Raw genomic sequence first — 26,366 nt, 5'->3', positions numbered from 1 at the left:
CATGAGTCAGGATCTCCTGATTCCAGGGGAATTCCTCCTGTGCTGGCTGAGCCCTCCCCACTGCCCAGCTCTGGGAAAGAGCCACTCTCAGCTCGGGGTTGGAGCTGATTTCTCACCTCCCTTCAAAAGAGAACATCCTCACACAGGGGGTTTTGCCTGGACAGTTCTCATGAAGCCCTGACTGATTCTTTATGAACCAGGAGAAGCCCAACATTCACACAAGCCCCAGCGTGTCCTTCAAAGGCACTGGAGTCAAGTTTCTTGTCCCCTTGATAAGAAAACAGAACAAAATATTAGACAGTGAAAAGGCCACGTTGTCCAGCTTTTCCATGGCATGGAATTAGCCTGAACCCTGGTTTCCTCTCTTAGGAGTCCCCTCTGTGTTCTCCCAAGTGGGGGCTGCTCTGCCCCAGGTGGAAAGCTCAGAGCTGCTGCTCCTTCTTCCAGAGGTTACTGGGGGGTCCTTTGGGTTAAAAAAGTTCAGATTGGGGTCTTTTTTCATGGGTGTATGAAATGAGGCAGTCCCGTGGCTGAGGAAGGGCAGAGCTCCACTCCTCACTCTCTTATGACTAAGTGGGAGAGGCAGAAAAGCACCTGGAAAATGAGGATACATTCCTGAGTATCACTGCACTGAAAATAACACAGAGCACATTTAATAAGTTTTTTTCTAACAAAATTTAGATGTTACTGCAGTGGTATTTTAAAAATAGCTGGTGATGTACCTGTAACTAGGATTGCTTGAAACTTTCCAGGCTTCTTTATTTCCTTGTAACTCTGTCAAGCTCCAAACATTCACTCTGAAATTTCCCATGCTGGTATCAGCTCTGGTTGATTTATTTAGAACAATGTAAACCCAACACAAATAAAATTTTAAGGGGAATTTCAAAGTTTGAGGCAAGGGAGGTATAGGTGTTCTCTCGATTCAGAATGAAATGAAATAATGAAATAACTGAATTTCCTGAATACTGGAAATTTGGAGTCCTGCTCCTACATATTCCTTCAGCAGTGAGCATTATAAAATACAAATGGTTTTGACTTACCCAGGCACGTACATCCTGATTTTGTGAAACAGAAGGACGCAGTCAAAATGCTGAACTGAAACCTATTGGGCAGATTTTGATCACCTCTAATTTTAACTTGAAAGCTTTAATCATTTGGGCTTAGTATACAATGCCAGGTACCTTTTCCAGGTTTTGGAAAATTTCAGCTGGTTATTACTCAGGAACAAGAATATAAATATGCATAAATTTATATAATTACACTTATGTAACATTCCTATCCTATATATTGTATATATCATATATAGATAAGAATTTTTATTTTAATTAAAAATTACATTTGTATAAAAATTACATTTTTATATATACATATGTATAATGGAGACAGTGTTCTCCTTGAAAAGCTTATTATTTAGAAAAGGGTGTCGGGAATTCATGAAATTAGGGTTTCCTGCAAAGTGTTTATTTGGCTTCCTTTTGTACCTGTGTTTGGTCTAGTCTTTAATTACAGGACCATGTGCTATATTTAGCAGAGGACCCTGGGCTCCTTCCCTTCTGAAAGTGGAGCAGCTCAGGGGATGAGTCAAAGCTGGGTAGAGGAGGAGTCTGGTTTCTGGTGGACTTTGCCTGTATTTGCTGTGGAAACAGGGAAAGTGGAGTAAAAGAGGGAGAACTGAAAGGAAAATGGGGGATCTCATGGCTGAGGCATCTCAATCCTGCAAAGATCTCACCAAGTCTCAGAGAAGTCAATTTGAATTCTTCCCAACTGGCTATTAATTTGATTTTTTCTGTGTTCCTGTGTGCAGAGTGCACTGTCAGTGCTGTTCCTCCTGCCATGGGATGCTGCACAGAGTTAAAAACTCTGAGAAATCAATTCCCAGACATCTCAGTTTGGGTACCCAACAAAAGCAAAATGTTTTGACCTGAATCTCTTTGTGTTTCAGTTTCCCATCTGTCAAACAAGAATAATAATATCCTCTCGTTTTCCAGGGTGCTGTTAGAAGCAATGAGCCTTGTGAAAGCACTCAGATGCCATCCTGATAACAGCCCGAGAAAAGCTCACAAGAAAATCAGCAATTGTGTCTTCCAAGCAGGTTTGGAGTAGTTTGTGGTAAATAAGGCCTCAAGCCACATGCTGAAAAATGACACTGTAACAAAATATTGAATATCTGCTTATTAAGTGAACACTGTCCATCCTGAGGTAGAATCTGGTGGAAAACAAGACATAATCCAATATTTAAAGAATGAATCATACTGCAGATGAATAAGGGTTTATGTCTATCCTTAGTTCTAATATTTGATCACTTGGTCTTGCAGATATAAGTCGTGCATGTGCAAAAGGATACCTGTGCCTAAAAAGAAACAAAATCTGAATTCCAAAGTGGATGTTGTTCAATGAAATGTGCAGGATCTTAAATCTTGGCTCTGCTGAAGAGATGCTTCTTGGTGCCTGGTGAGTTTTGGAAAGGAGGAGACACTGCAACTCTCCTATTTGGGAAACACATTTCAGGTAAATGTTAAAATGTAGGTTGCTACCTCTCCTTTGTTTTTAAGTGATGAGCAAATCTTTCCAGCTGGGAAAGCTGATAGTAGAAATAGTTTTGAAATTAGTACATGGATTCTTGCACACACCTGGATGGGCTCCTGCAAAATTTGCATGGGATATTACAGCATGTTCTGTTATTAACATTTCTTCCTATGGCTTGTGGAAGAGGGAACTCCTTGGTTCTGCAGCAATCAAGTGTAGAGCTTGCACAGAGCTAGACAGACTACTTATTAAAGATAAAAGAATATTTTGGCACAAGAACAAAGGGGTATTAATTGACTATGAATAAATTCTGTCTGGAAAATAAAGGAAATTTTTTTTTAACCACCACAGCAACAGGATTCTGGAGTATCTTCTCAGTGGAAAGGAACATGGAGTTCCCAATTCCCTCACATGGTGTCTGATGCAAGTAAAGGAGTTTGCAGATCTGAAGATCTTTTTGAGGGTAAGTAGGTCTTAAGAACATAAGAAGTTGGTTTCTAGTCCCATATCTGCCATTTCTTATTCCTAAAAACAGTCCTCACGAGGCTGACGTTTCCTTTCTGCACTTCACACAGGAGAGAGGGACTCCTGGAGGGATGAAAGAATAAATCCAATCTCCTCAGCCTCCTTAAGGAGCACTCATGAGCAGAGCAAGGAATCAGAAAGGCATCTTTCCAAATCAGACAGGTCTTAGGAAGGAGTGAAGCACTCTGCCTCCTTGTGCCCCTCTGAACCCTGCCCTGCCCTCTGAAGGGTGGGGAGCACCCATGGCAGAGAGTCTAGGGGGATACAGGGGTGTCTGTACCCCCAGGGTTTGTTCTCCTCTTCCTTTGCTCTGCTCTTTGCAAGGTAGGGCTGAATTGGCTTTGCTGACAAAGGATCCTTTCCAAACACAAGAGAGGAACAATTCCAGGCCACTGTGGAAGTCGCTGGGAACAAACCATGCCCCTGCCCCTGTGAGGGTGTAAAGCATCTGATTGCTGTGCCAGCAGCAGGAGGCAGCCCAGGGTGAGCCCCTCCTGCTGCTTTGCCACTATTAAGATCCAGCAGTACCTTGAGGTTTCCTCACTGGCAATAATTTGCAGGATTAAATACTTCAAGCCACTCTAAAATTAGTTCCAGGAGGCATTTTGTGCTTTCATTTCAGAGCTCTCGTGAGCCTTTCCTACTTTGTGAGTCTGCTCCAGCTAATTACCTGACGGTTACAGCGCTCCAGAAGATTTCAAGTATCTGTCTTTTCCACTGCTCTAAAGACCCAAGTGGGGTTACAGAGCAGAACTTGCACCAGGAGTGTTTGCCAAACACTGTAACGAGCTGAGACAGCTCCGTGAGATGGGCAAATAAACCACTGCAGACAAAATTACCTTTGTCCAGCGTCTCCAGCCAAGATGTAAAGCAAACTTATTTTCAGCCTTTAAAAACATCTCAGAAACCCATTGAAAGAAATTTTATGTCTTGAGCCCTCCCCATGTGTCCGATCCCTCGGGGAGGCTGCAGAATCACAGCAGGCATTTTCAGCCCCCAGTGCTGTGGTTTAAGAGTTTGCAAGGAATAGTGTGTATTTTATTTTGAGAACACCTGTAATTCGTGGTGCTGCTGTTTGTCCTGTGCAGGCATGTCACTGTCAGAGCCAGAGGTAGAATAATTTTTGGAGAAATGGGAAATCTTATCACAGCAGCAAAAAAAGCACAGTTTAAAGAAGACTGTCAGCAGAAATCCACTGGCAGTGGTATTCCCCTCTTGAAGATACAGTTTACTCTCTTTGGTGTTTTTGGCCACATTTTTTGGCCCATGCTGACTATGGCTATGCCATGATCCTTTCTCTTTTCTTCCCACCCTTCCCTGGCCCCCTTGAGATGATTCACTCTCTGAATATATACATGTGTCATGTATAAAAACTCTTACTCTCCTGACCACAGCAGAATTCCAGAGGGGTTTGTTTCTCTACTTGTGATTTCAGAGGCTGACTTTTTCCACCTGTCATCGTGACCCAAAGAAACCATCTTTCTCTCATGCTTCTCATGGTCATCACTGCTGTTAGCTTCTTTTAAAACCTGCTTGCTCATTGCTTCTGAGGCATCAAGGCAGGCCCAGTTTCACCCACCAGTTCCCAGCCTTAATTTTTGAGTTTGGTGTTCATGTTGTTAAGCCTGTGGAAGTTTAAAACCCATTGCATGAATCCCAATACCAGGTGCAGATATTTTTATTCTTTGAGCCATCACTGAACAAACTGAAGGTGTTCATTCTTACTCTGGATAAGAGATGTCCCTTCCCTCCAGGGTGTTTGGTGGAGCTGTTCAATCCTCTCCAAGTGGGTGTTTGGTGGAGCTGTTCCCCACAGTAGGTCAGTGTTTCTTTCATCAGCTATTTCTGGGAACCTCCAGCACATTGTCACACTGTCTGAAGTCATGGTTTGTAAACACAGTGACCTAACACAAAACTCTGCAAGTACCAAGACCCTGCTCCTGCTCCAATAGGAGGACTCAGTTGCTTCAATATGATTTGCAGTGTTTACACTTGGATGTGATGTTTGAAAGCCACGCTCTGAGAGTGAGACCCAGCTCCCTTTGAAGTCACCGGGAGTTCCAGCCTCCACTTCCCCAGCACAAGGGTTGGGCTCTTTGTTCTTTTGTCTGGTGCAGTTTGAGAATGATTGCAATGACCCAAGTGATGGGCTGGATTTTCTAACTTGTTTCCAAACTGTGCTCCTTCTGAGACCAGATTCCTCTACTGCCTGTCCCAAAAGAAGATGCCAGAGGAGCAGGGATGGAGGAAATCCACTCAGAGCGAGTAAACAGCTCGGGAGGGCAGGCCAGCAGGATTCATTCATGCTCATTCAGCCCAGGCTGGCTGGTTGGATTCCAGTTGGAGCACTCTCTTCATTACAGGCCCCCTGGGGAATGTTAATCTGTACAGTATAAACATTTATAAACATCTACTAAATCATTACACTTCAGCTGCCCCATAAACACTCCTGAATGCTTTCCTCAGGCAGCACTGCTTGGGTAACGTGTGGCTTTTTGGAATGAGTTTATGGGTGTTTGGCACCAGCAGAAATATGGGGAGAGGGCACGGGAGGTTAAATAACATTGTTTAAGCTCCATGGCTTATTTAGGATAAGGACAGAAGCTGTTTGTGATGGATTAAAGCAGGTCTAGCTGGTGGATGTTGAGGAAAAGCCCAGGTTGTAGAGGGGCTGAGAAAGCCCTTCAGCTTTGCAGGCTGGGCTTTAGTGAAGCCATTGCCATGAACATCACAAAATGCACTTCCCACCAGTCCACTTGACATTTCCGGACCCAGGCAATACGTCATCCTTCTTCTATGACTGCAACACTCACTGCCTCTGGAAGAACTGCCTGATGCAAGGGGAAAATGCAGACATAACTTCAGAAAACTGAGCCAGAACTAACATAACCCACAGAACTGTAATCAGCTGGGCTGCAGGCCCAGGGCTGGCTTGCAGAACTTACAGAACACGTGAGTATATATGTATATACATATATAGGCAAAAACAAGTGTGTTTCTGAACCAAAATGAGCATGTATATGTATTTGCATCTGTGAAGTGACAGTACTTAGTTTTGAATGCACACCTAGCAAAGCAAACCTTGAGCCTCCTCAAGCTGAACTCCTCAATTCTTGGATGTGCTCTATCCCCTTCCTCCAGGTGCTGGCAGGACTGAGCATTCCCAGGACTGGGGTCAGTGACTCCATGCCCACCTCTAGAAGTTGTGTTGAATATAGAAATAGTAAGAAAAAGCAAACAAACAAGCCAAACCTAACCGGTCTCAAATGGATAAAGGATAGTCCCCTCAATTATTAATAATTTTGTTTGTTTGCAGGGGTTTGGAAAAGCTGGGAACTGATAGAGGTGTCATTAATTACCACAAGGATTGTGTATGAGTAATGTAACATGAGCCAAAGTTAAACATGTTGTATGTGAGAGAGATGTGTTTACTGACAGCCTGATGAATAGGTAACAACTTGATTTCTAAAAAGCATCTTAGGGAAAATTATTTAATTGGCTATAATTATGTCATATCCTACACTTGAGTGAATGTGCTGGTGTGCACAGATCTGTTATACTTGCACATGCACAGGTATGTGGCTGGGGGGAATGGCTCAGCTGCAGAAGCTGTGAGCAAGAGCCTTGTTTTGTGTCTCCTCTTTCTTGTGTTCACAGCACAGAGCCTCTGCCTGCCAGCTACAGCCACAGCTGGCAGGGAAATGAGGGCACAGAAAACAGGAGATTTTTTCCTAAGTGGACCTGGATGCACAGTCCATCCATTTCAGAACCTCAGGGCCATGGGACAGTGGCTGTGACATCTCCAGTCTGCCCTGGCTGCTCAGACACCAACATCAGCCAAAAGGGTCTCTCGAGGAAACGGGACAAGGAAACTGGTTTTACTGTGTAAGTTTAATTACCAAAACCTCCTAAACCATGAACTCAAACCGTACCCATTGTGGGCTAAAGGTGACTTCACCATATCTGTACTTCCAACCTGCAAATCTCCCTCTGTGTGCCATCAATATCTATCTATCTATCTATCTATCTATCTATCTATCTATCTATCTATCTATCTCTATATCATCTATATCTATATTTTCAGTAGGAGAGGGTGGTTTTCCTTCAGATTTTCTGTGGCAAGTAATGAGGTGAGTAATTTAAAATCTTCTCTCTATGGTCAAGGATTGAGCTCACAGAAAGCATTACACATTATTAGCTGCAATTGGTCTTTTAACATCCCTCTTAGAGGGTCAATAAATGAGAGTGCCCAGAGGTAAAGCAGTTGTTCTGGTGGGCAGGGTTATGTCACAGCTGGGGGCACGGCAGGGCCAGGCTGTCTGTCTGCCTGGGCAGGAGACTTCAGTCTCTAGAGTCAATGTTCTATTAATTTTATAGTACCTTAAATTCATGTTGCAATTATGAGAAATAAGCAGAGAGAGAGAAAGATATCTCCTTTTAATATATTTTAAAAAATCTGGAGCCTATTAACCTACTTAATTCTAATTATATTACAGCTGGACTTTTAACTCAATACTTTGCAAATAAATTCAAACCAAGGTAACCTGGATACACATTTTCCAACTCAACAAGAGGAACATGTGGACAGGAGACAGAAGAGAGCAGAGCAACCAACGTGATGCCTCAGGAGTGTCACATTATGCATTTTAGTTTTTATCTTTAAATATCCAGGCTGAAATTTAATGGTTTAAATCAAAAGCAAAAAAGTAAATGGTTTTTCCTTAAATGTAAATATCATAAAGTGCTTGCAGAAGGCACTTTCATCAACCTGAGTGAGTATCTGTGCCCACATAGCTGATTTTTAAGTTGTTCCTATTGAATTAAGGATCCAGAACATGAGCTTTTTATCCAGAAAAGTCAGCTTTCATTGTGCCAATCCTCCTTTCTCCAGTCTTGCCTGCACAGTGAAGACTGGGCATGCCTTTCACAAAAGATACTGGCCAAATTATTGCCAATAGTAAATGGGCACATGGAAAACTAAAAATGGTTCATGAACAACAAGAAACTGGGAAAAGAGGCAAGGTCAGCTGAATATAACCTGATAATTTAGTTCTTGTCGAGGAGATAGAGAAGTTGTACTTAGTCCTTGGGTTGATCCAATGCATAGAAACAAACCCTGCAGCCAGCTGTGGAGATAAGCATGGCTTCAGAGTTCCCTGGACAATGTTTTCCAACACTGGTGTACATCCAACACAGGACTTCAAGCAAAAGAGCTGATTGGGCTGTGGAAACAGTTTTGCTTCCTCCTTTCCTTGTGGTGTAAATTTGGGCAGAGGGAAAAGTTTACCCTTAAAAGTTAAGTGCCATTAATGTGATTTTGGTAAGTTACTGCATCTATATCTGAGCTTTTAGCAATGTCAGACATGAGCATGAGACTCTGTCTGACTTTGCCAGTGCTTTTAAGAAGTGTTTGTACTGTCATGTGAAAGGTTCAGGTCTCTCCAAATTGGTCCCTCTTGGACTGAACTTGTCCCTGTCACAAAGTCCATGGTGTGCTCAGTCTGAAGGAGGCAGGGAAGGGAAGAGCTGTACAAACCTCTGCCTTCCAGAAAGCTCCTTTCTCGTGGCTGCAGTGGATGTGTTTTGGAGAGGGACAAGGGGAAGGCACTAAAAACAGTGCTTCTGCCAAAAGGTGTATATGCTCTTTAGCTTTTTTCCAAAGGTATGGATTCAGAGCCATTCCTTCAGAAGGAATGAGTCAAGGGTTTGATCCAAGGGGTGCTTGTCCGTAGCAGTCCTGCCCACTGGCAGGGGTTTAGATTTGGACCTAAATCCTACAGCTGTGCCTATTAATAATTATTAATAATTAAGTAAAAATCCTTGGCAAAGTATTCCATCCACTGTAAACAAACATGTTCCCAATATGAAGTGCATTTAATGGAGTTTTACAGCATTGGTCTCCCGGGCAAACATATTAGTCTCTGTTTTCCCTCCCTGTCCTAATGGCCACAGCCAGGAGGGGGGCTGGTCTGAGCTGTGAAGGAGGCTGGTTTTTATCCACACTGAGTGGAGAGGCATAAATTGGCATTCCATATCATCTGAAAAAAAAAGTCCCAGCAATTATTAAAAGATTCTTATCTCTTGCTCCCTACATGGATAATGAGATCCCTCTCTGCTGGACTGAGACAGGCTGTCTCTCAGCTCACTTAATGAAATGGGCCCAAGTTTGCAAATTAGCATAGCCCTGACTCCAAACGTAACCTCTTGTTGTCTAGTTGTACATCAAGGCCCCTGGCTTATGTCTTTTCTTATTAACACCCCGTAATCATGTCAACCCTCTTTAGTTTTCATTTCCTGTTTCCTTTTACAAATTCACTTCTGAGTTTTGAGCCCGTTGGATGCCTTTGGATGCCTTTGGATGCGCTGAGATTTGATTTCTGTCTCCTTTTTAACGTTGGTGCAGTACAAGTTTATCAGTGGGGCTGGGGCTGGGTCAGGGACTCTGTTTTCTGTTCCATATTTTTGCTGCTTCGTTACCAGGTGATCTTAAAGCAGCTCCTTTTGTGTGTCTGTTCCCCTTCCACTTTTTGGTTTTTATACTTTAGACTGTAAAATCTCAGCAGCAGAGATGTCATCTTGCTGTGTGTTTGGTTGGTGCCCTGTCGAGTTCATTTTTGTTTCTGTGAGGATCTCTGTGTAATAGATTATTAATAATAATAGAGAACAGTGATATTGCACCCTAACAAACACAATAAGCTAAAGGCTTTCTGAGAAGTCAAGAAGGATGAACCCTTTGAAAGTCTTTTCCCCTCTCTCTCCCCTGATGTGAAACTTCATTGTTGGACCTTCAGAGAAATAAATCAAAGCAGCCGAATGAGGAGAATCCTGATTCCTTTTGCCCATGTGCAGCTGACCCACTCTGCCTTTGATAAGGCACTGCCCTTCCACTTTATCCACTACCCTGCTAATTATCCTTCACTTTCATGAGCACCAAAATCCACACACATTAGAATAAGAAAAGAAACATGATGTGATTAGTTGTGTACAGATAAGAAGCAGCCCACAGTGTTAGCTGGGTAATAACATTTTTCTAAGATTCCTTTTCTTTTTCTGGAATTCATTTTCTCTCACTTAGATCCATTGCAGTAAAAAGTACTTACAGTTTGTAACACAAAAGATAACTCTTCAATGCAAAGCTTTAGTGTGTGTCTTTAAGAGATTTATTCCTTTATCAAGTATTAATTTAAGAAGAGGTGCCTTGTAGGTAAGGCAGCGACATCAGTCGTAGTCTTCAGGGCAGCAGATTTATTAATTTAATAGGTTTATCCATTTTACAGCTTGGATAATCATATTTCACTAAACTGGTACACAAGGAGCCCTCAGCCCATCTGACAGCTTTATTCTTGTGTCAGTTAACAAGCACATTTTGTGCTCGTGACCTTGTGAATTGTACAAGTGTGAGGAGCTGGGGAGGGATGACAGACCCAACCCAAGGAACGTGGCAGCACTTCAGTTTTCCTGAAGGGATTAATGAAGGGAACAGCGAGGGATCTCAGCTGCAAAGGGAACCTAAGCGTTTTTAATTATTTAGCTTAAGAAAATATGCAGAATTAAAAAAAATAAAACTAATGGAATGTTAACTTAAAAAGTAAGGACCTAATTGGTTTATCAAAGATATTAGTTTAACAGCAGAATCCCTCCCTGGCTAGAGGGGAGTTCTTGAACTGGGACAACTAGAGAAGAACTGGGCTGGTTTTGTCCAAGGTAAATGTCTGTTACACACTTATGTTTGCTCCTCGTGACACTGTCCTTGCTGTGGCCACTAACTTCCCTCTATAACTGTTTAAAATTCTTGAAACTGGATGAGAATTATAAGACTAAGCCAAGAATAGAGCCAGGCTTTTAAAAATGCCAAGATAAAAGCCATTTTGTAGTTAAAAACCTCATGTATACATGTGTCACTTTAAAACATTTCTTGTTTGCTATATAGGAGAGAAGGCAAGAATACACTTCTTTACAGTTTGGGCTTTTTTTCTTATTGAAACTGTTGGGAGGAAAAGAAAATATTTTCCTATTTGTTGAAAAGCTTCACTTAAAGCTGCACTTTTTGTAAAAACCACGTTTCAGTTTCTTGTTGAAAAGATGACATATTCAGGAAGAAGATATTTCCTGTGCAAAATAACATTCAACTGAAACCTAACTTATGTTCAGAAAATTTAACATAAAAGTAGGGGCCAATCCTACTCTGTCTTTTTAATGAAAACAAAAGCTGAGCTACTTGCACTGCAGTAACTGCAAGCTCTTCAAATAGAGGAGAAAATACCTGGGACCTCATCATAAAATGGTCCATTTGGCAGCACTGAAAGAACTGAAAGAATTGTAGACCTCAGGGATTTATTTTCATTTGTATTCCAACTCCTTCACACCATTCTTGACAAATAAAGAGGAGTATTTTGTGCAAATCAGAATTTGGGCCATGGGGACAGGAATTTCAAAAGCCTGGATATCAGTTGGCCATGACAGGGCAGTGCTGAGGTACAATGTGCTCTCAGTGGACTGTCCTCTGGATCCTGCCCTGGCATTCCCTCATCTTTGGCAGCAGGTGATGGTTGTTGAGCTGCTCCTCGCAGGTGTCGAGGTCTGTCTGTCCTTCTGGATGGAGAGCAAAGTCCAGCACTGGGTCTGCACGTCTGGAGAACTTCCCGACCTTCTCCAGTCCTGGGCCGTGCACAGCGAGAGTGTTTGGGTTTAAAGTGTTGTGTGGAAATATTTATGTTTGCAAGAGAATTCCCTTGGAAAGGAAATATTATTAATCATGTTGCATTTTGAGCTGTTATATTTACTGAACTTTCCCCCTGAAGTACACAAACAAGTGTCACAGAGGGAAAACATTCCTCTTCTTGTTTGCTGGAAGTTGAATGTTCTTGCCTGCTCTGCTTTAGGAAAAGAAAGACATTACCTGAACCTTCTGTTTGGCCCTTTTTTGATTTGCAGGGCCTGAAATTCTAATTGTATCCTGCCTCTGGCCGTGTTCCCTGCAGGTCTGGCAGGACTGTTCTGAGAGATGTTCCTCCTTTGGTTTTTTTGGGATCCTGTGGTTGTTTTCATGGCTGGCAGTCTGCAAATTGGGGTAACAGTTTCCAAAGTATTGTTGTGTAAATGAAACTCCCATTTAACTTCTGACCTCGTGAGGGACACAAAGAAGGTGGCCAGTTGTGTTGGAGGACACCATAGCCCATCTTACCCTAAAAATGGCAAAAAAGGAGCTTTTGTTAGAGATGATGTGGAGACTTTGATCTTTCTCTTCTCTCTTCCAGCCTGGAGAACGTTGTTCCAGGACCATGCTCAGTCCCAGGGCTGTGTTGTCCCAGGAATGTGTTGTCCCAGGAATGTGTTGTCCCAGGGCTGTGTTGTCCCAGGGCTGTGTTGTCCCAGGGCTGTGTTGTCCCAGGGCTGTGTTGTCCCAGGGCTGTGTTGTCCCAGGAATGTGTTGTCCCAGGGCTGTGTCAGAGTTGGCTGTGGGTGCATTACCAGTTGGGAGCCCTAATTATTATCAATTTGCAGATTGCCTTGAATGTCTTATTAAAATTCGTGTGGAGTGATTGATCATAATCAAAAAATTAATCACCAATCAGCCCTGGCAATTAACATTAGCAAGTCTATTTGCATATATCTGATAATTTATGCTGCTGCTGGAAGAAGGGACTTTTGCTGAATATTATTGATTAGGAAAGAAGAGCCAGATGCTTCTGTCACTGGGACATGAGGCTTTATTAGACATGTAATGTGTAAGGAACTGAAGGGCATTCCCACAGTCTGCTGTAACATGAGCATCTTCAAGTGTCTAGAAGGAATTTCTTAAATATTAGAAGTGGGATATTTTGCTTTAAAAAAGCTTTGACTTTCGGCTCTTATTTACTGCAGGTACTTTAAATCCATTAGGAGGAAAACACATGATAATATCAGCCTCAATAGTGAGATTTACATTACAAGAAGTTACTTAATAGATGTAGTTATTTACTGTTATGAATAAAGAATTTCCAGGCTTGCAATTAGTTTGATTAATTGTGCTATTTAAGCTTTGAAGAACTGCATAACAAAGTCCTAGAAGTGGCTGACAATAGTCTGCACTGTTCAGTCAATGAGTTTTGCTTAATAAATTTATAATCTTACTGCATTTTTTCTTTTTAAACTGATACTTCTATTAATGCATTTGTAAAGAGAGGTTTATTATCCATATCAGCAACATTGATTTTGTTTTCAAATTGTCTTGAAATGACTTGTAGGGTAACACATCTGATTGAAATGTTCTGAGTCTGGTCACATCTCCTGGTATTTTTTTGCATTGGAGTCTTTGGTTTTGTTCAACACAGGGCGAGCAATATTTTATGCTTAAAATATATTCATTTCCCTTCTTCACCCAACTGATCTGAAGAGTGGAAGTTTGCTGGGAACTGTTAATTATCCCATGTTCTGACTTTCTCCAGGGTTTCTGCAGCCAGCAGTGATGCACTGTCTACTTTGCAGTAACCAGAGAACCATGGCTGATTTCAGAACTGAAGGGACATCAAAATGTTAAAATAGATCTGAATCTTGTAAATCTGTACTGACCTTGGTGGGGAGGGGGGATCTCTGTTGCCTTCAGCTGGCTTGGGTAAGGAAAGAAAACAAGTCATCTCACTTGGGGTAGTTTTGAAGTTTTGAGCTTAAGGATGGAAATGAGAGACACATTACAGAAATATTTGAGGCTTATTACTTGGAGAGGGGTGGACTCTGGGTGTCCTGAAAACTGGGATAATCTAAAAGAAATAATCTAAAAATCTCACCTTGCATGGTTGTCCTAATTTACCTGATTTAAAGCCTGATTTTAATGACTATTAAGCATAGACCTGCGAAATCTTTTCCTCCCTTTTCTTCTCACAGCCTCTTCCACCCAGAGCCAGATTCTCCCGTGCATTCCAGCCAGGCTGGAGCAGAGACCTGCTCTGGGACCAGTTTGTGCTGTGTGTGTGTGTGACTGTCAGTGCTGTGTCCCCTGGGAAGTGCAGGCTGGAGTCAGGACCCTGCTCCCTGTGCTGTACAAACCCCAGACAAACCCACCCCTTGGCTTGAAGCTTTATTGTTTTAATCTCAGTTCTTTTCAATTTGGGTTCAAGTGACTGTTCTCAACACTACACCCATCTGTGGACAGCACTGTGAGTATGACAGCCTGAAATGTGCTCCTTGTTCCAATCACAATAAAGTATGTAAATCACCCAAATGATTCTTGTGAATAATTCTCCAATCTATTGTTACTCGTCCCCCAGAAATAACAATGTAGTAGTGCTGGTGGCAATTAATTTTTTTTTTCTGCAAACATGTTAAAATGAAATGTCTTTGTATCTTCTTTCAAAAAGGCAAAAGCAAATCCAGAGTGTTGAAATCTTGCTAATGAAAACTGAAAACTCTTTTTGAATTTCACAGCTCTTATTAGTTTTTAAAAAAACAAACAAAATAACTCCTAAAAATTCTCCTGTTGTTTTTATAACCAGCAGTAGCATTTTCTGTTTGTTTGTTTCTTTACTTGAAAAAAATGATCAAAGTTACTTGGTTCTACTTGATTCTAACTCAAAAGTATTACTTTGAAATGTGACTTAGCTTTTGTCAAGCAAGTAAAAATGATCATTTCTGTTCTGTATACACTTAGAGCTAATACTTCATAAAAGCTTCTCCTCTGATGGGGTGACAACATATATAGACTGTACACAACCAGCAAAGGGTTTTTCTGTGTAATTTATGTGCCCCAGCCACACACTGAGCCCCTGCACTGCCGGGGAGGAGGAGGTAAATCAATCAGGGGTGGTTTCCAGTGAACAGCCATATCACATCTACCACCCATTTGCTCTTGGCTGGCTGAGAAATGAAGCAATTTAAACCTATTGGGTCACGCTGAAATGGGGGCCAAAATCTTCTCAATGTGCTGCACACAAGGGAGCCTCATTTCATCTTCATTTGCAGGGCCCGTGGGCAGCAGTGTGGCCCTGCAGTCCATCAGTGTCTCTGGCACTGCCCCCTGGCTCCTGCCTGCTCAGCTGATGCCAGAGGGGCAGAAAACAACTTTTTGTGGTATGGATGTGGAGACTCCAGGCTGGAACATTTTGGATCTACTGAAAAAAATATGGAGGAAAACACAATTAGTGCTCAGTTATAATGCAGATATGAAGATAAGCTTGTGAAATACAAGTTTGTGGTGGAATATGAGATGGGAAAATAAATGTTTTCCACTCGCTTAATGTTTCATATAATCTTGGATGTGTTCCACTGCCTGACTGTTGTGTCTTCAGAATATTTCCACATCTGTCTCAAAGCCTTACCCTTCTCAAATGGACCAAGCAGCTAGCTTCTTAGTTAAAATAATAATAGTAATAATAATAAAGTGTAAGAGCACCCCAAGTGTGCTGAACCTTCCCACAGCTCGTGCTCTGTGGAGAAGAGAGCACCTGGAAAGGCTCAGAACTGGCCCACCCCCCAGGCAGGAGTAACACACAGCATGTGTTCCCCGGTGGGTTTTCCTGTTTCTTGTTGCTTCATATTAAAGATGGAATTCCATATGGACTTTTTAATGGTTGCTTGGAAATTGGATGTCTGTCACCCCAGAGGGATGTATTGGAATTCTGCACCTGATTGCATTTCTCCCTTCTCCCCCCAGGAGGAGTCAAAGGTTATGGTTCAGAGGGGAAGGAGTTTGCAGACAGCAGGTTCTCCTCAAGCTGTGAGAGGAGGCTTCTTCTCTTTACCAGCGTGGGCAGGTTATGTGTGGATGTAAAGAGTTGCTTGAGTTTGTGTATGTGAATTTAGGAATCTGATCCAAAATAAACTGACAGGAACAAAAAGCTGAGGCTGACCCCACAATAAATTGTTCTCTTCATCTAATTGGCAAGAGGAGTAAAAGCAAAGCAAGCAGATATAAAGCAGCAGTTCAGAGCTAGGCACAAATTTCTATCCAAATCTCTTTTGTTTTCTATACCTGCTTAAGGAAAGAATAAAAGTCTTTTTCTGAACTCTAACACTTCTGAATATCTTTTTGGAAATTTCAGAAATAAGAATATCTTCTGTTGCATTTTTTTTCTCTCCAGTGTGATGTTCCTGTGGTGCTGTTCTCCCTCTGGGCAGTGATGCACAGCAGGGACTTATCCAGATGATCTGAGGAGGAGGCACCTCACCAGTGTAAGACCTTCTTCACCCTGTTTTGGTCCAAGTTCCTGAGCTGGTGTCTCTGCACAACGTGTTGCTCATCAAACACCCCAACTGTCCTCAGGTGAGCCCATTCCAGCTCCCCAGTGTGTGTTGTGATGCTCTGACTGAATTACCTTCATCACACCTTGGGTAGTGGTTTGTGCCTTGGCAATGCTGCTTTCTCCATGTCCCACTGGCAGTTCAGGCAGCAGAGGTGAAGGTCCAGGTCCCTGGTGTGTGATTCTCCTTGGAGCTTGGACTGGTCTGTGCCAGCCAGGGGCACACAGGGTGGTTGTGGCACAGTCTCGTCCCCGAATCTTCCCCCAGAGCCCTGGGCTGCTCTGCCTGCAGTGCCTGCAGTGCTGTTACATGGCAGGAGTGGGGAGGGCACCGAGTGCCAACATCCTCTGGTGACCCTGAGCTGCTGAAGTGTGACTCTGCAAGTTATTCCAGTAAATCTGCTCCCTCCAGTTTGGTTTGGGAGAAAGAAATCTGTCCTTGCCTCTGGGTGATGGCATGTGGAACAGTGACGAGCAGTTAGCAGCAGTATTTCCAATTCCAAATATATAGAAATCATGAATAAGGTTTCCAAGTCTCAGAAATAATTAAATAAGTTTTTAGAAAGAATATTTCAGGTCATGTCGGGTTTCTGCCTTCTCAACTCTTCTAGGTGCAGTTGGTTTACTTGTGAAGTATTTAAGCAAAAATACATGGGTTTGAAGCTTGCTTTTAAAAATGACACTCAGCTTCTGACATATTCCTGTCTTCTAGATCTGAGCTTTAACAGCAAGACCAAACATTCCTGGTAAATTTATACGTGCTAATAAATGCAAACTCCTTGCCAAAACCATATCCCCCACAATATGCAGAGAGCATCAGAAGTGAAAAGTAAATTAAATCTGTGACTGTTTCCTAGTTCTGTACTAGAGGTTGCACAAATTTAAAGCAAATGTAGATTATAGCCAAATTCTGTTGCATGGGTTTCATTTACAGTAACATTGCTGCTGTCAGCCAGCCAGTAACCTCTGCTCTGGCCATCAAACATCACCACTAAAAGTTCAAGACAGGTAAGAAATAATTACTATAATACCATTTTTTAATTTGTCTTCTGCTTTTCCGTAGGGATTACCTTATGTTTTCCCTCTTTCTTTTAAGTTTTCATTGTTTATTTTTAATACCATTTCTTTGAATGGTGACAGCTAAAACTTTAAAAAATGGAAGTTGAGATTCATAACAATCACCTAATGGCTGAAGCCAAGGCAGCAATGAAAGCATCAGTCATCTTGAGACCTGTGATATATTCACTGGAATTAACAAAATCACTTGAGTTGGCAGTGAAGGAGAGGTTGCCTTGTCATCAGGTCGCTCTGGCTGGATGTGATTTTATTTTAAGGCTCTCGTTGCACTCCCAGAGTCTTTAAAGGTGGTACCCAATTCTTTTATAGTTTTATAGTTTTCTTTTTACAGTGTGCTCTTTATAATATAAAATGGTGGTTTGCACATGGCCAGGCCTGACCCAGCTCCAGGCTGATGTTGTTAACACATGGACACGAGTCTTGGTCTCGGAGCTGGTTCTCACCTGGCCAGAGGTTCCCCCAGGCCTGTCCTGTGCTGCACCCTGTGCCATCTGTGCCCTGCTCCCCAGCCTGCACATGCCACAGGGTTCAGTCCTCAGTGCAGCACATTGCTCTGGCTCTGGTGAGGGCAAAAAGAAGCTTCCCTTGACTTTAGCTGTAGTTGTAAAACTTTCCAGACACCAAAGATTTAACTGTTTTTGGGCATATGAACTCCATGGAGTCTGATGGAGTTTGCCTGCTCCAAGTATCCATACCAGTGTTTTCAGGAAGGTTTTTAAAATGTGTGTGTTCCAGTTATTACCCGTAATTGATATAATATTGCAAAAATCTATGTGGCTTATTGGCCTGACAGAGTGCAAACAGCTTTTTGGAAGTCTCCCGATATGAAATATTCCAGCCCTGGTATTGTTCTCGTACACAAAGTGCAGGGAGACAATAAGCAATAAAATACCAGATGGATTTCCTTTGAAACATAATTACTATCCAGGTGCAGACCCCACTTTTCATAGTCAAAGATTTCCATCATTTTAATAGGATTCTTTTAAGTTATAGTGTGAGAATCTCCTGAACTGACCTGTTGGTCAGTGCACCATATGTGTGGTACTGGTGAAAAAGAGAGGGTTCATCTCACAGTCCTCTTTGGCCACTGGCTTTTTGTCCTGAGGATGGGAATTGAGGTGCCAGCTGGTGCCCACTGGGGCAGTGGTTTCTGGGGGGCTCCCCTGGCCTGAGGCAACTGCCCTGGAACTCGTTTGGTCCTTGCAGAGAGCCAAGCAAGAACGTTTTTCTTCCCTTCTCTTTTCCTTGCAAGGGAGCAGACCAGTCAAATAATAATAATAATAAAAAGGCATAACCAGCCTCCCCTCCCATTCTGACATGCTGAGTGCCAAAACTCCTGTCCAGGCTGTAAGGAAGTGAGAACACAGTGAAAACAGGGGCTTTATTTAAGGGCAGGGCTGTGAACTTTTTAACTCTCTGTGCTCCCGGACGTGCCTCCTCACCCTGCACAGCTGCTGAGGCTTCCAGGGACTGTGGGTGGTGGATGAGGAAAGGGGAAGAGGTGGTTTAGCTGTGCACAGTGTTTCCCATAAGAAATAAAGCAATAGAGTCTCACCTCACTGCCTGTTTTTCCACATGCATCGAGACGGGAATGTATTTATATAACCCTATTAAAAGGGAACACTCAGTAGCAAACTTGGTCTTTAAATAGCTACTGTTCTGCATACTCCCGTCTCCAAACTCCTCAATTTCAACTCACACCCACTTACATTCTTTTGACATACTCCTCAGGTTTGGATTTTTTTTTTTTTTTTTTTTTTTTTTTTTTTTTTGTTTTGGTTTGGTTTGGTTTGGTTTTTTTTGTGACTTTAGGGTTAAATCCAAAACTTATTGAAAGCAGTGGAAAGACACTCAGTGAATTCAGTGGAATTTGGATAATACTCTTAGAGCTCAGATACCATGGTGACAAATGCAATAAATTACATGGACAAAAGTGGCCCATTTTGGGCCAGCTCTGCTTCCAGAGAAACAAATTAAACTGTTGCTATTGACTGCCACAGGAATCAGTTCTGCCCCTCCCTGGTGGCATTTCAGCAGCTCTCAAAACCCTTTACAAATAAGGGGAATATCTTTATCTCCCATTTACAGAATGGAATAAACTGAGACACGGAGCCACAACTAAACCTGGAGTCAGGCAGTGCAAAAGAGCTGGAATGAGCCCCAGATACCAGTCCTTGGACCACCCAGTGGAAAAAGAGAGTCAGTTGGCTGCCAGCAGGCTCACAGCCTCTCCTGGTGCTACCAGATCCTGCTGGTGCCAACAGGAGTGGAGAGGGCACCCACCATCCTCCCGTGAATGCTGAGTGCTGCTGAACTGCCCAGCCCTGCAGCAGCAGTTGGGTTTCACCACCAACATGCATTATTTCATCCTTTACCCCCCCCAGCATTCATATTTTCCCTTTGACTCCTGTGATGTTGTTTCCATTTAGCAAATACATTCTTGGGGTTTTTTTCCCCTGTGTCCCTCCAGCCACCTTAGTTTGCCTCTTTTTTTTCCCTTCTTTCCCTTAAAAACTTTTTCCCTCATTCAGTGCACTAAGTGGATTTATGAACCATTTAGGCAGCTTACAGTGGCATTGCTTTTACAGTTCAGAGGCAGAAGGGCCATAAAAAGATTTACAGTTACAGCAAGAGTCTGTTGCATGGAACTTTGAGATCCAAATTAGACAAAGGGAGCGGGTCTGTGTGAGTGGCCAGTAAAAGAAGCTTGGAAACAAAAACAAATGAAATTGCTGTTAGAGGAGGAGGTTGGGATGGGGGCAGAGAAGGAGGAGGAAAAGTTGCCTGTTAACTACACGTTACTATTGCAACAACTCTGTTAATTCTGTTATATAAAGCCCTTTTTCCTCCTTTTTTCCTCTCTCGATGTTGTTGTTGGACAGATTTCCTTTGCAAACACAAATCTCAAACTGGAGAGCAGCAGTTTCACACAGTAGTTGAGATTCCAAGGCAGATATTCTCAGGATTTTGGCAGCTGGTTTTGCTGCTACTGGGACTCCAGGATACAAACTTCAGAGAATAAACCCCAGCAGCTGAAGGAATGGGACTGGTCAGAGTGGAGGACTTGAGGTTGCATTGCATGGGGATAATCTGGTGTTTAAAAGGAGCTGGAGACTAGGAGATAGCTTTGATCCTCTCCCACAAGCTGAGGGAAAAGGCAGATTTGCCCCTGACAAGTCTATGGTGTGGAAGCAATGGTAAATAAGCTGTATAAGAAAGGAAGCCAATACTTCCCAGTTTTGCTCTAAATGCTGATTTTTTTTTTTTAGGTCGTTAAAATCACTCTTTGGTTTTGTTTCCCTTCTCATTGCCATTATATTTATTCTGCTGCTCTCGTTCCTAACCAACTTCCTGTTCCAGATCTCCCCTCTAGTGTCACACAGATCTGGCCCTTCCTTTCCTGGAGCCTGTCACACAGTGATGGGACCCGACTGCCTCCTGGGCACCACACGGTTCCCTGCATTTCAGAAGTGAGTGATATGTCTTTTAAATGTCTTATTCTTATTTTCTGTTGGGAATCGTTGCATTGCTCATGGCAGCATCCTCACAGGAGTTTTTATTTCTTAATTTCTTGTGGATTTTTGTCTGGGTTTTTTTGTGAGCTTCACTGGTGAAGCTGTTAAGGTTTTCTTGGTGCCTTGCATATCCTTTACTCACGGTGGGCTCATAACTCTCCAGTGAAATTAGTGTTACTGGTGATGCTGAGGCCACTGGGATCCTCTGGATGAAAAATACTCCATAAAGACAGATCTTTAATCCTTGTTCTTCCCCTACACATTCTCACATGGATGTAACACTCAGGTTTCTGGTTTTCTGTAAGAGAAGAAAAGCAATCATAATGCTTTCCCTAAGTCCATTTTAGATCTAGTTCTTTGTTCTTCAGCAGAAAAGTCTCTGAATAAGGAGAGGAGCTAAAGATGAGTGGCCGTGTTTTAGGGACTTTGGGCTGGTGTTTTGCTTTCTAGAGGAAGAAGAAACAAGAGAGAGGCTTCAGCCTAAACCAGAAACAAAATATCACTCAGGCACTTATTAATATTATAAAGCTAACTGGGAATTGCCAACTGGACAGCCATTACCCCTTTTTCCCTGCTCATTCCTGGGTCAATCCCAGTGTGCAGCCAGAGCCTGCCAGGGATGGCCCTGTGTGTTCTGTGGGGCTGGTTTTGGAGATCCCTGCCCTGCCAGCCCATTCCCAGCCCATTCCCAGCCCTGCTGCTGTTCCATGTGCTCCTCACAAACCCCTCTGGCCAGGCCTGGGGGTCACTGAGGAATTCCTGGGGCTCCCTGGGCAGATTTCCAACAGGACATTGAACCCTTCCCAACCTGCTGTGTCAGGGCTGTTCCTCTCTCTTCCTTTTTCCATCCCCCCTAAACCCACTCTTGCTTCTGTCTCATTCTCTTCTTCCTTTTTTCAATGAGAAGGGCCTTGAACTTCTGGCAGAGACTTTGACATATGAGAGAAAGCACTGAAAAGGAGAAAAGACTATATTTTATGAGTGATTGTTAAAATGTATTCTTGAAGTGCTATTTTTTTAAGTTGAATATAGTCGGGTGGACAATGCAGCAATTGCCATGAAAAATTCTCAGAGTAGTAAAAGGCTCCACTTTTTCTGGGGAAAAAAAGGATTTAAAATTAATATAGTCTTCTTCCAGACTTACCAGTTCTGTATTTCTGGTTCATCTGATCTATTATTCCCTCCTCGTGTCCTTTTCCTTTTTCCTTTATATTTATACAAGAAATATAACTTTCAGTTATAAAGTTAAAAAAACCCAAAACAACCAGTAAACCAGTAACCTTCAGACTTTATTATGATTCTATAAATTTTAAAACCAAATCACTGCTTGCAGTTTGAATCAAGCTGGCAAAAAACATGAAAACTATTTTAGATCTACTTTGAAACAAAATCTACTGTTCTCTATAGAACTGAACATGCATTTCCAAGGGAAGGGGAGTGTAGGACACCTTTCTTTCCTTAAAAGAAAATAGGATTTTGAAAGCTAGGTTTTAATGGCCACTGATGTCACAGGTCAGTACAGCCACGATCCAGCACTGGGTCTGAGATCATCAGAAAAGGTAAATTAATTTTTCCACTGTTGGAATTGTTTTAACTCCTTCCCATTCTGTTTTACCTTCCACTTCTCCCTTGTTCAGAGCTGGGACTGGCCCATGCAGTGTTGCAGGGGGTTCATTCCCTCCAGCCCCTCACACACAGGGCAGAGCCCATGTGCCCAGCAGGGCTCAGCTGCCCAAGGGAGCTGCACATCACAAAGGACTTTTACTTATCCTGGGGGGCCCTCCCATCCCCTCTGAGCTGTTTTTGACTCTGAGTGTGCCATGTGCTCCATAAACAAACACCCTGTGTTTTTTTAGCTGGGGCAGTATGAGCTGAGTGGTACCTTGAGCAGGGACAGGGAGGAAGTGGTGGGACAGGAGCAGGATGGGGACAGGAGCAGCCTCAGGCCCAGGGGACCTGAGCAAGCGAACATGGGTGGCTGCCAGAACAAATCTGAGCCCTTTGAGAAACTGTTTGCAGGTCTCATGACAGTCAGAGAACAAAGAGGTTCAGGAAGGCACTAATAATGTCAGAGCTCCAGGAGAGCCGCTGGCCAGGGGCAGGGAGCTCCAACCCACGTGTCCAGGTGCCACATCACTGCTCCTGCTCTGTTGTCACACCTTTGGTGGGGTTCTCTGTGGACACTGAAGCCAGAGCCTCTGGACTTCTGTACTCCAAGAAGCATGGAACAGTACAACAATGAATGGGGAAAAAGAAAGGAAGAAAAGAGCCTGGAAACAGCAGCAACTTTGTAAGTCTCCATATGTGGTCTAGCTTTTGGGGCTGGAATGAGTATCCTCAAAGGCATTTATGTGGCTGAAAGTCTGTGAGGCCTCGTCAAAGCACAATGTTGTGTTAGAGGGAGCAACATCTGGGGATATTCCTGTGCCTGTTTCCTCCCTGGTTGATATGTGTGAGTTTATGGCCCTCTGCCTTGTTTATTAAATTTTACCTTTTGGGTTTAAATCATCGTGAAGACTCATTGTGAGAAAAAAATGCCCATCTCAGCTTCTTCTTACTAAGAACTGATTCAAAAAATACTCATATTTTCCATCCTTGATTTCTTTAGAATTTTAGTGTAGTAAGACCCCTTTTTATTGCCCAAGTGACTACATTCAGTGTTGGTTTAGAGTCGCTATTGCTGCAGCCCCAAAGCCTGCAGGCGGCACTCAAGAGCATGGAATGTCCCTGCTCCAAGCTTCTGTGTTCATTGGCCACATCTCCATCACCGTGGGAAGCTCTGCTGGCTGAGGGAGATGAAGATTCAATCCCACATTTTAGTAAAATGAGGCTTCACCGATTTACAGCTGAAAAAATTAGTATCTGCTAGAGCTCCTTTGTCCCCAGGGCTGTGACTCATTTTGCTGTTCAGCCATTCAGGGGAGGCTTTTTGGGTGCTGGCTCTAGGGGTGGGGATGGTAACAGAAACCACTCAGAGCAAGGCAGGGAACTGCAGAGCCTCACCCCAGTGACAGGAACAGGAGAAATGGCTCACAAACCCACCAAAGGAAAACAGGGATACACCAGTGATCCAGGAGATAGGATATCCTGCCAAAATGCCCTCTAAGTGGCCATTAATGGACATCTGAGTTTTGCTAAATAATTAATGTGTCTGTTGTGTTTTTTTCTTATAGATCTTTCAAGGAATTTAGTTTCTGTTCCTTTGCATTTAGTTCCTGATCCCTGAAATGTTGCTTTTGAGCCTGTCTTCTCAAGCATTTATAGACATGGTCTGTAAGGCAGATTTCTAATAGTAGTTCATGTCTGTTATGGTCAAAAGCATTTAGCCCCAGGTATATAAGAAGGTAAATAGCTCTCTTTGTTCTGCTGGTATAGTTTGGATGCTGAGGTGTAACCAGCTGAAGTGGAATTGCCAAAGGCAAGATACAGGTCTGTATAATAACCAAGAACAAGTCTTGTCCTTTGACCAACACAAAGAAAAACAGTAGTGGAGCTCTAAAAACTACTAAATGAACTGTCTGAACCCTAGCACTCAAGGAGTTCTAAATAATACTCTTTTATCCATCTTCACCCATGGAAAATGGCTATTCTGTTGTTGTCTGTACTGAAAATATCAGTGTATTGCCTGGGCTTTGCAGTTCACTTTGCCAGCTCCCACAGTGGAGAAATATCACAGGATCACAGGAGGGGGTGGGTTGAAAGGGACCTTAAAGATCCTGTTGTTCCACCCCTTGCCATGGGCAGGGACACCTCCCACTAGCCCAATTTGCTCCAAGCCCCATCCAGCCTGGCCTTGGACACTTCCAGGGATGGGGTAACCACAGCTTCTCTGGGCAAGAAGGGCCTCACCACCCTCACATTAAAAAATCTCTTCCTAACATCTAATCTAAGGCTACTCTCTTTCAGTTTGAAGCCATTCCCCCTTGTCTTGTCACTACAAATATCATATAAACTCCAATATCATGCAAAAGATGGGGTGTGGAAATGCTGGTAAGAACAAACAGAAGCCCCTCCTGAACATAACTGGTCTTTTCCCAATTTTTCCTTTGTGTCTCTGTGGTTGGGCTGGCTCCCCCAGATGGCTGGAACAGGCTTTGGTCCTTTGTTTTTTGCAATGCCTGAATATCTGGGGAATTTTCCCTCCTTCCTCTAAAGTTCTGGCTATTGGTGTGAGTAGGATGTTGTAACACAGCAACTCATATTCTTCTCTTCTTATCACCAGCTCTTTTCCCTGAGTGCCAGTTGACCACATTGGCTTCAGCTTGTAGTTCTTGCAGGGCCCTAAACCAATATAACCACAGTGTTAGTGGCTGGATCAAACACAGCCCAGTGTCAGGGGACTTGGCAGGGCTGAGATTTTGGGTTGGTCTTTGCTGCAGGTGGGGGATGTTCACCAACATCTGCTGCAGAGGAGGGTGTGGATCCAGGCAGAGGAGGCTGTGTGTGGAGGGAGCTGGGGGGCAGATGTTGGGTATGGACCACTCTGGTCCTAAAAGGGTGAACATGGCACTGAGTGCTCTTGTCTGCTCTTAAAAATAGCAGAGAGGTCACAAATGAAGGTGTGAGCTTAGCTCCAAATGATGGTCAGCTCCCTAAAACAACCCAAACCTTTCACCATATCCGCTTAGGACAAGGTGTTCTTCCTCTCCTGCAGCACAGAGGAAGGAAATGTATCTTCAGGAAATGTTTATTTTACCCACGGACTGTCTGAAGCAAGGCTCGACAATACCCGGAAAAAGAAATCCCCATAAAATTAATATAAAAATAGGTGGGGTTATTGAGCAAATGCATGGGTTGGACGAGCTGGAGAGAAGCAAATGTGCTGGGATGGTCTGTGCCAGCAGCTGGAGAGCAACTGTGTGACCCTGGATCCTGTCTGGGCCAGGTGAGCAGGAGGCAGGGCCCTGTCCCTGTCCCATCCCCACCCTCCCAGCTCTCTGCACGTCTCAACACAGCCATTCAAAACCAGAACATGAGATACTGGACAGTGTAAATGTAATATGTGGGAAGGAGCAATGCTACTGAACACCTGACCCTGAGGGGTAATTTAAACCCCCAAACCTGCAGGAGCCTCCCTCTTTCTTCTGACCCAGGAGACGTGTTAGACACGTTCCCTCTGAACATAAGGGTCAGCTCCCCCTCCTTGTTTTCCAGCCTTATTTTTCCAAGACTTGGAGAACTGCAGCAGAAATTTTGAAGGCAACTGGTGTGTGGAAATGAAACCTCTGAGATTTAATGCCTTAACTAAGAATTAAGGAGTTAAAAAGAAATATTTAATTTAGTTCTCTGGAGCAGAGCTCTGCCCACCCTGCCCCAGAAACATCCCCCATGTCCCTGCCCCAGCCCAGCCTGGCGTGTCCCTGCTGCTGCTCCAGGCTGGCTCCAGAGAGCTGCTCCAGCCTGAGCTGCCTGACAGGGGCCTGGAGAGGCCTCCACAGAAGCCTCGGAATGGGCTCTAATGGCTCCCCACCGTGGGATTCCCAGAATTAATTTGTGTCTGGCTTTTGAC

General features: G+C 43.3%; 1 long non-coding RNA gene across 1 annotated transcript in view; it reads left to right on the top strand.

Annotated features, from left to right (window-relative positions):
- The first annotated feature begins 2,009 nt into the window (after positions 1-2,009).
- LOC113982966 overlaps positions 2,010-26,366 on the top strand; it is a 37,396-nt gene continuing 13,039 nt past the window's right edge. The window contains exons 1-7 of the long non-coding RNA XR_005565624.1: positions 2,010-2,092; positions 2,316-2,451; positions 2,878-2,989; positions 6,709-6,936; positions 16,107-16,288; positions 17,200-17,273; positions 20,703-20,812. This is a non-coding gene — a long non-coding RNA (uncharacterized LOC113982966). The remainder of the gene's footprint in view (positions 2,093-2,315; positions 2,452-2,877; positions 2,990-6,708; positions 6,937-16,106; positions 16,289-17,199; positions 17,274-20,702; positions 20,813-26,366) is intronic.

This window comes from Pipra filicauda, unplaced genomic scaffold (assembly GCF_003945595.2).
Source record: "Pipra filicauda isolate LSUMZ 115617 unplaced genomic scaffold, ASM394559v2 scaffold4_size7858003_pilon, whole genome shotgun sequence".
NCBI lineage: Eukaryota > Metazoa > Chordata > Aves > Passeriformes > Pipridae > Pipra > Pipra filicauda.
This window is presented reverse-complemented; position numbering and strand designations above follow the sequence as displayed.